The sequence below is a fragment of the Adiantum capillus-veneris genome, chromosome 18 (assembly GCF_014529385.1).
Source record: "Adiantum capillus-veneris isolate H3 chromosome 18, ASM1452938v2, whole genome shotgun sequence".
Classification (NCBI taxonomy): Eukaryota; Viridiplantae; Streptophyta; class Polypodiopsida; order Polypodiales; family Pteridaceae; genus Adiantum; species Adiantum capillus-veneris.
This window is the reverse complement of record NC_140948.1, coordinates 99,545,506-99,552,642: the sequence shown is the minus strand read 5'-3', so window position 1 is coordinate 99,552,642 and position 7,137 is coordinate 99,545,506. Positions and strand designations below refer to the sequence as shown.

Genomic DNA, 7,137 nt, shown 5'->3' with positions numbered 1-7,137 from the left:
TCAAATGAGGGAGATGGAACTCCTATGCTAGAGCCCACAATAAACTATCTACATCTTCTTCTACTTTTTGGGGTGTCACGAGGGTGTCACTACATGTCACTTTGCTCCCATTGCGTGTAGTGAATCACTTATTATCAAGGTATTTTGTATTTGAAAGGTGAGCTAGGTCAGCATTGGGCTACTCGCTGTGGAAAAAACTGAGAGACGGACGTGCAATAAACAAGAATATGGCTCAAAAGACACTTAACTGTTTCAAATTAATAAATTTGGAATCAAAATACAAGAACTTGACCACAATAGGCACTGTGCTCTTAAATTTTATGAGATCATGAGCGAAATCAGGAATGTCAAAGCTTTTGATAAAGGGGAGCCCAAGTGAAGGTGCGCTTCCTTTCTCTTAGTCCTTGCTCTTCCCCTGTATTCTACCCTTGTATTCTACCCTAGGATCAGGCGTATTATGCTCGAAATCAAAGGTCATGTTGATATTGGAATCCATGGCAACATTGTGCAGTGCGAGAGAGAGAAATAAGAATACCTTTGATTCCCAAAAACAACCTCGTATCTGTAGGATGCACCACGGATGTTGATAGGTGGCCGGGCTAAGGATACCTGCAATCTTATGGTCGTCGTCAAAAGTTGCAAATTCAAGATATCAAGCTTGTCGTAAAAGCACCACGTTTGATTCAAGATATCAAGCTTGTCGTAAAAGCACCACGTTTGATTTGTCGTAAAAGCACCACGTTTGATTTGCAGCACAAACGCGCTCCCATCGAGCTTTTCATGAAACAAAATTGATGTTCAATCGGAAAATATTATCATACAGTAGTTTCGTGCAAAGTTCTACAACTTCAATGACTGATGGCTTGCCGAAAGATGCGCCAAGAAGCAAGACTTGCCAAACTATGTATGCGGAGAGTTCAGTGTGTTGCTTGTATGGGGTGTATGCCGGGGTGGGCATGCACCCTATCTTAAATAATTTGCCCAAGGCCAAAGACCTTAGGGCACTGCAGTATGAAAACAAGGCAAAGCTTGGCGATGTTGCCCACTGCAGAGCCGCCGAGAGAGAGAAAAGGAGACCTTGTCGCGTGTGGTGCTCAACCTTGCCCACTGCAAGGACAAGTTACTTGCAGTCGGGCCTCGCGCTCCCGTAGAGCTCCATAGTGCAGGGTTTCGAGCACGTCGGCCCCTCTTCTCCCTTAGCCTCAAGAGGCCGTGCACACCCAGTTCTTTCCCCTCGGCTTCTTCCCTGCCTAGCAAGAGAGGAGCTCCACGGCCTTGCATGCACATGCAATATGCAAAAAGACCATGCCCTCTGCCCCCCAAAAATAGAACCAGCTTTGATACCAATGTAAAACCCAGAGGAGACTGAATATCGGATCCTCCTCCCAGCCAACCTTTTATAGGAGGGCCCATGGCCCTTTGCCCAAAATGGATCCCCTATCCACACCTTCAGTCCGGCCCTTGGCCTAAGTCCTTGACTACCCTAGGTCGGGCCTGCCCTCTAGCCCTTGGCCTGACACCTCCCCTCTCTTTTCCTTTTTTGTTTGGGGAAAAAAATCCAACTCTGTTTAATTTAATGGAAACAAAAATAAAGTGGACAAAAATCCTTGTGGATAACCCATCTCTAAGAGCGATCCACATTGGATTGAGAGACTCGGCCTCACCACAAAGGTGAACAACAAACCACTTTTACACTCTCATCAACAAACCCGCAGCACCCTCACAATTTAGATTTTATTGAAGGGGACAATATCAAAGCTTTGGATGAACTCGTTCCTTGGCTCATCATTCAAATGCTTCTCAATGATGTTATCGAGACAGACACCAAGTCATCCACAATGGTCATCATTATTTGCAATTTCTTGATGCCATACCCAATAGACACAAGCTTGGAAGCACCCCAAAAAAGTCCAAGCATATTGACACTTCGAACTGCTTCTTCAAGCTTCACCATGTCAGTTTCATCATCCCACGGCTTCACATCCCACTCTCTTTCTTTTTGGTTGATGCAGTCTTCTGTGCCTCCCACGCTGCATTTGCTTTCTTCTCTTCCTCTATTTCCTCACCAAATAGATATAGATCATCATCATCATCTTCTTCCTCAGTAGCAGGAGGCGTGGTACTGGCAAGGGGAACGTCTACAACTAGCTCTCTTTTTGGCACAAAGAGAGATCCAAAAATCTTGGCACCAATAGGAGAGCCTGGGAAATGTTTCTGCAAAAGAGCTGAAATGTGATTGTGTCTCAGTTGTTGCAGTTTATCTCGTGTTGTCAGTGATGGAGAGCACAAGTGCGTTCGTCTGTGAAAACTGAGACCTACATCATTTACTCTTCAACAGGAGCCCAATCGAGTCGATCATACGCAACACTTATTGAAGGCGATGGAGAAGTATTTGTGATGTAAATGTGTCGTACTCAGTGCTCACACGTCAATCCTGGACCTTGAGGACCAGAGACATCGCTGCGGGTCACATCGTCCCTCCCTCTAGGCTCTAGCTGTGGCCATGTCACTTCCAAGTGCTTGAGGGAGAGCGCAAAGGTGGGCCGTGCTTCACTAGCTACAGCATTTCCTTGCACAAGCACATCCTGTTGCCTTGTTTCTAAAGTTGTTATTACCTTGAATAGATAGAGTTGTCTTCGTAATTGGTTCCAACTTGTCACTGGCTTCACCATGTTGTACCATAGGGCAATCAATTACTACTAGCTCTCTTTCCCAAACTGCATATTAATTATACATTTGTATGCTTGTTAGGGCTTCTTCCCTATTCCAAGACTCAAGGGTCTGGCACGTGCATAGTACATAGTTCATGTTATCAAGGATTTTGAGGTCCTTCCCTGTGTATACCTTGGATCAATATGCAAAAAAATATTCAGTTGTCTTCAATATCTAAATGGAGTGTTATCTTTATAGTGCAGGCATTCCATTATGGCATTGTATGAAGTGCGCTATTTTAGAAGTGTGATAGGCTACTATCACATAGAGCTAAATATGAATGGTGAGCACACACATGTTCAAATCACCATATGTGTCATGCATAGGGTAAGACCGGGCAGGCCAAGGGCCAAGACGGACATGCAATCAAGGGGTGCTATATTCGGATGGCTATGAGCCTATATATAGCGAGGTTGGGTGGTGAGTTGCATGTACGATCTTAGATTGGTATCAGAGATTAGGGAGAAGCAGGAAGGATGCATGGATCTTCTCTCTCTCTCTCTCTCTCTCTCTCTCTCTCTCTCTCTCTCTCTCTCTCTCTCGTGAGGATCCCCATTGCAAGATTGACAGAGGATAGGGCTACGTGTTGCAAAGAGGGGTTGCATGCTACAAAGGCGCCACACTTTTGCTCATACGAAGCATGCCTGGAGCATATGCAAAGATTGGCAATTGAGAACAGGGCCGACAATGACCGTGGGACCAACCACTTGCACATGGGAGAGAGCCGAGTTTGACTAGCACAAAACCGTGCACATATGAGCTAGTTATGAGTGCGAGGGTCGAAGCAACAGTTTTTGTAAGTGAAGGCAGAGCAAAGGCAGCCTATGGAGAGCGCCATCATCCTCCTTTTGTCTCTTGATTTGTTGTCATGTCTGCAGAGCCATTCCAAACATGTTTCATACTTTTTATATTTATTTTAGAGCTTTGGGGCCGGGGCACCCTATTTTGGGCACCCCCCAACTCTAAAAGGTCTTTCCCACGAGACCACAAACAAAAAAAAAGTAATAGGAGGCATTCCGAGTCGCATGCATGGGCCATGCAAGGCTTACAAGGTGTACATTTGTGCAAGGAGCACCACGGTCAAGGTCTGTAAGGTGCAACAGGAGGCGCATTTCAAGGGCTTTGGCACGGCTAAACCATGAAAGGCATCATGCATGGGTATGTCAAGCAAGGCTTGGCAATTACCGATGATCAAAGTAATTGGCAAAAGTATGTCACATGCAAGGCAACATGATGGGACCATCCATGGGTATGTCAAGCAAGGCTTGGCAATTACCGATGATCCAAGTAATTGGCAAAAGTATGTCACATGCAAGGCAACATGATGAGACCATACATATTCAAATATTCATGGATTCCAAACGGAAGTTGGTATCTAATGAGGATCCTTCAGCGTATTGCATGGCATAATAGTACATCTGACAAGACTCCAGGTTCTCATGTTCAAGTTTTCGCTTCAATTTTGTATTGATTATGCAATTATTTGCATTTTGTTTGGGTTTGTGAATTCCCAACTTGTGCACTGATTGCCACCGAAGGGGTTTGTTGGAATCTCTCAAGCATGGCTTGACTGTCATTACAACAAGGCTGTTATTGAAGTTAGTTAGTTCCATGATTGATCGCTCACTCGGGAAGTTCACCGTTTAGTACCCCCTATACAACGTGCATTTGCGGGGTATTAAAAAACCCCCTCTTTTAACATATCTGCATGAATAAAATGACCCCTTTTTTTAGGTTTTTTTTTCAAAATTGAATATAAAACCCCCTTATTTTAATGTATCTCTACTAAATTGCCTAAAATGTTTGCATTTTAAAACCCCAGGCTTTTGAACTCACGTTATACATTAACATGATTGCATAGTGCACCCCCCGAGTTCGTTCATTTCTAGAATTGCATGTGCCTATGACTTTATACATATACGATATATTTGTGCATCATTTCATATAAGCATGGCTTGTGTTGGTTGGCACCCACACAATTATTGCAACAGCCCTACATAAGCAAACACGGATTGAATTTGTAACATCAGGGTTGTGAATGTCTTAGGAAGCATATTCTATAGCTTGCAGGAATGTCCTTTGGCTATGAGCGTATCGGTTCCATCCTGTTTATTCTTTTGACAACTTATGCCAAGCAAGGCTTCACTTTTAGGCACCTTGCATCAAAGTTTCCAAGAGGGGAGACTTTGCAATGGGCCTGAGTGCGGGTGTCAGTACAACACAATCCTTTGAACCACATACAATTTCTCCTATCAATTGTATGATAGATTAACATTTATGAATGCAACACATCGCTACGTGCACATTAATTACTTGAAATATTTATGGTAAAGCAAGGCTTCCAAAAGCACGACTCCATATATATGTATATGCATTCTATGCATGATCACTCCAAAGAAATTACAGCTTGCCAGAGGGTAGGCAAAATAAGTACACGAAGTACATTGAAAGCACAATCATGCCACAGGATGCTCCTACTTCTTATGCTAGCGGTGGTGGTTACAAAATCAATAAGTACCTTAAATCTAAGTTTCAATTTTGAACTTATTTCATTTTGCAAGATTCTGCAATGCCAATTTGACAAGAAAATGTTGCTTTGACCAAGTGCAGTTTGGCATTTAGATTGCATTTGATAACTAAGCTTCAGAAGCTATCTCTTGTAATATTGGGCAATCTCATGTTTCTTAATAAGCTGCATGATTTGACAATGTCGTTCCTCTTTGAAGATCAACAATGTCGATTCTCTTTTGCTCTAAGATTTGTGTGTCAACACCTGTAACAGACTTGGACACTCCAAGCCGAGAATCTACCGCGATAGCACAAATAAATACTTCAAAACAGTTCACAGTTCACAATTGATTTGACACTGGCTCGGCGGAGTTCCGTGCCTAGAGATATTGGCCCGAAAGACTGGCACCCCTTTTGGTATTTCTTTTCATATTACTCTGTGTTCAAAGTACAAGAGTGCAGGCAGACTCTCACACTCAAACTCTACGTCCAGATGCTCTAAGTTATGAGAGGCCAACCTGCTTATTGAAAGATTACAAGGGATGCCAAAAGCAGAGCCCCAAAAGCTGGTAAACTCAAAAGCTTTTAAAAATAAAGCAAAAGAAGTTTCTCTCTCTCTCTCTCTCTCAAGCTCTCTTGAGCCCCAAAATAAAGCAAAAGCAAGAGCTTCTCTCTCTCTCTCTCTCTCTCTCTCTCTCTCTCTCTCTCTCTCTCTCTCTCTCTCTCTCTCTCTCTCTCTCTCTCTCTCTAATTCTCAATTGTGTAGCCAAAAAGCTATAAAAACACCACCGAAAAATACACCCCGATTTGCGGGCTACCACGTCAACATGTAGTACGAATTTTCGTGAAGAGCGCCGCCATTTCCGGCCTGTACGTGTTGAACTTGCCACGTCAGCAGTTCGGTCTCTCGGGGGTTGTCCATACGGGAGGTGTGTGTGAACCGGGCAGCCACGCCACCAGATTGTAACATACCCCCCTCTTGAAAGCATTGTTATTGCCCTCAACTACGCCTGCAAAATAGATAGAAGACATAAATTGTCGTAGCAGACACTGATTGTTAGTACCGATGCACTAGGAACACACATCTAGCACATGTACCAATCGACAGTCACATCACAGGACATCACTAGACATCATAGGACATCACATGACAAATCACATTCAACATTCATTCAAATCTTACACCATGATTTATCGGCAATTCAGTTAGCAATTGCATCTAGATCCATTCAGGACCTCATAGATGCCCGATTGACCACCCCTATTCCAACCATGTCTATTTGAGATCATTCATACCAAAATGGTTCAGTCATTTTGTCCATCAGTTCCTGCACTTAAAAACAAGTCAAGAACAAATCAGTTTCATATTTGGAAATTCCATTTCATAAAGTCATACAATAGAATACTATCAGCTCTCAATATCCCTGAAGCTCAAAAAGACATCAGTGAGTCTAGTATTCAAAAATCGAGGCATCTGTTGACAAAGGAGCGGAGTAACTCCCCTCTTGTGCAAACCCACTGCAGTAGATCTCAGGCCAAGCTGAATCTGTGGTTCCATTTGGAGTAGACTATGTTAAACCAAAAGCTTCAAGGTAAAGGTTCACAATCTGTGGAGTATCTGCTAGGTCCTCCTCCTCCATCCACTTCGCATCCAATGCATGATAGTTCTTGAATTTAACCAAGAACCACCTTCTGACTTTACCCTTATTCTTTATGTCCTTATGCCAAAATCTGTTCAAGAAAAAGGATCTCCTCGTTTTCTTCCACTTTGGGTTGCTCATCAAGCTCCCCGTCTTCGGACACATCACCTTTAAAAGGTTTCAAGAGACTCACATGAAATGCATTGTGAATCCTCCAAGTGTCTGGTAGTTCCAGTCAGAAGGAGATATGATTGATCTTTTCGGAGATCTGGAAAGG

The 7,137-nt window shown here is 43.3% G+C and overlaps 1 pseudogene; it reads right to left on the bottom strand.

Moving 5' to 3' along the window:
• Nucleotides 1-1,727: 1,727 nt before the first annotated feature.
• On the bottom strand, nt 1,728-2,672 carry LOC147436079 (elongation factor 1-beta 1 pseudogene; annotated as a pseudogene).
• Between the last annotated feature and the right edge of the window lie 4,465 nt (nt 2,673-7,137).